This window comes from Fomitiporia mediterranea (assembly GCF_000271605.1).
Source record: "Fomitiporia mediterranea MF3/22 unplaced genomic scaffold FOMMEscaffold_11, whole genome shotgun sequence".
NCBI classification, from domain to species: domain Eukaryota; kingdom Fungi; phylum Basidiomycota; class Agaricomycetes; order Hymenochaetales; family Hymenochaetaceae; genus Fomitiporia; species Fomitiporia mediterranea.
The window spans coordinates 2029096-2032212 of record NW_006760396.1 but is presented as its reverse complement, the minus strand read 5'-3'; positions in this window follow the sequence as shown (position 1 = coordinate 2032212).

Sequence of the window (3117 nt, the reverse complement as noted above, 5' to 3'; positions counted from 1 at the left end):
GATTATTAGACTTCACTATGTAGTATATAAGGTAGATACTTGCTTGATGTCTCAATAAGAGAGAGTACTTAGGGCACTCCTGCTACACTTGTTAAAAACTACATTGCTGATTGTGTCAGATCATTACACAGTAGGACCTACAAGCACATATATTCTCATTGTAGTTAGTTACACTTCCTCCTCATGTATCTACACATGTATACCCTTATAAAAGACAGTATTGACTACTGAGTAAAGGGGATTCTTTTCCCCTGACCCCTTGCTTGAGTACTAGGTTATCCTAGTCAGTAGTTGAGTGAACTAAGGGTGATTAGAATTCTCTTGTAAGGAACAGTGAGTTTCCTTACATATTTTTGACTGTACCCACCTAGCACCAAAACCCCTTGCTGGATGCTGAGGAACTGAAGGGTCTGATCAACCCTAGGTCTCCCTTGTTGTCTAGTACCCATCAGGAATTTTTAGTGAGTAAAGTTATGATTTTTGAGTAGAAACAGAGACTACTTACTAGATTAGCCTCTAGTAGGTTCACAATGCTTTAGAATGCTGTGAAACACTTCTGGAACACATTATCACATATTGATACAGACTAGCACTAGATACACTAGAGGTTCACATTGATTGGATAGGTTGAGGACTAAGCATCTGTAATAGTGAAAAGGAACAAACAGGTACACATTGAGTTTACAGACAATGGACAACAAGATTACCTATTAGATATTAATTACAATGTGGCTGCCAAGCCTTGACAGATGATTCCCAGAGGGTACCCAAGTCCAGATATTAATACTAACATGCTAGGAAGTAAGTCCTTGTCCCTCATAGGCTGGAGGCAACCTAATGAACCTATACTAAGTGATAAGTCCTTGTTTACACAAGGCTGGAGGCACCCTAATAAACTAGTACATACTAATAACATAGAATTAAGATATGTAACTGTACTAGTACATATAGTTAGACAAACACACACTGTAGAGTAGACACTAGTGAGTATTAACACTACTAGGCTTAAAGAAATAACAAATAGTAGTATAGAGAGTAGAAACACTCAGGCAATTGGATTCAAGGATTTGTCCAATCAAGTACAGAAGGTTGAGTTTGAGGATTCAACTCACTGAGTACAGGCAATTGAGCTTGAGGATTTGCTTGATTGATTTCAGACTACTGAGTTTGAGGATTCATTCAGTCAAGACCAGGCAATTTGGTTTGAGGATTCACTAAGTCAATATAGAGAGCTAACAGTAAGTATCAAGGAATTTGTAAGCTAGTACAAGAGTTACAGAGTGTATATAGTTAGTATCAGTGAGAGTATGGATGAGTATCTAGTGAGTGTACTTACTTTAGAATGGAAACACATTAACAACAGTAATGTAGAGGGTAATAAGACACTTAAGACTCTTTTAGACAGTGAAGAATGTAGCCAGGACTCAAAGAACAAGAGTAACAAAGGCTAGGAGAGCTAAACATTAAAACTATAGAGATCTGATGAGGAACAAGACTTCCAGAAGGTAAGTAAGACCTTCAGACACATTACAAGAGTTAGAGTGATTGAGATAGACATAGAACATGTCAGCCCATTCTACAGTTTGATAGACATTGACAATTTGAATAAGAGAATGTACAAGTTCAATAGAATGTATTAGGAAGAGGAGAAACCAACTCCTTCATTAAATAAGAGTAGACTTGATAGTATAGTAACAGAAAAGTGTGAAATGCTTCAGGCAGGCTACAGAACGAAAGCCAGACATGTTATAGTACTCACAGACAATAGAGATCAGAACTATCAATCTAAGAGTGTAGAAGAAATGCTCAAGAGTCTAGACAAACAATTGCATTTGTAGAAAGTAAAAGGAAAGTGTAAAGTGAAAGGAAAACACAAAGTACAAGGAATGGAACAAAAACCAGAACTGTTAGACATTCAATATAATTGTGAAATCAATTCAGACTATCCAAGCAAAACAGACATTGTATTAACAGAACAGTACTTTGAGGATAGCAAAAGTGAACACAAATTAGAACTATAAGGATTAGTACTTGATTTAGAGGGTAAAAATCAAGCATACACTTACAAAATCAAGTGTTTAACCTTATACATAACAGATATTGACTACACATTGTACAGGAGCAATGTACAAGAGTACTATAATGGATACAACACTCTAGCCAGGTCTAGGAATCAGAGAGAAAGTGAAATACCTAGATATATACAGTCTCAAATAGAAATACTAAGTTTTTCAGGACATTAGAGTATCCCTTATGAAAATAAAAGGAACAAACAATCCCATAGCAATACTTCACAATTGAAAGCAGTCTCAGGCAAGGTATACACTAGTGGTATTAGTGAGAAAAATATTGATTCAGAGTACAACAAACTACACAGTTCAAAGCTACATATTGAGTACAGTAAGTATAAGAATAGCTCAAGTAGTAGTTTAAGAACAAACAATGGACACAGACATAGCAAAGCACTGAATAATGTTCAGAAAGGTATATTTGCATCAGTAAGACCTTCAGAGAGCCTAGCAAAGAATAGCTACACATACAGAGCAATACAGAGTTCTAGAATACAGAGAAAGGGAAATCTTGACTCAGGATTAGACTCAGACAGTAATAATTCAGATTCCTCTTCATCTAATAACAACAATCAAAGTAATACTTTATTCAAACTGTCAGACATTGATTTGAGTAATACAGAAGCTGCTAAGAAGCACAAGAAATGCTTAAGAAAGAAACAGAACAAAGAACTCCTTAAATTGAAGATACAGATGTATAGTACAGAACTAATAGCTCCTACAGTATACTCAGGTGAACCAGACTTGTAGAAGTATACAAAGTTTGTTATTAAAGTCAATCAGTATATGAAACAATCAGGACTTCATCATTTCCCTAAGAGCCAAGTAGGGATAATATTAGGTTTTATTAAGGGAAAAGTAATGAATTTCTATTTGTAAAAGATTATAAACTATGAGTATAGATAGACACTTGCTTAGTTCTTTAGAGAACTTATGGACTTTTGTTTCCCTTCTAACTTTACTGAAATACTGTAGAAAGAGTTCAATACTTTGAAACAAGGTAATAGGATGTAAGGATTTGATTTACTAGTTTGTATTTTATTATTAC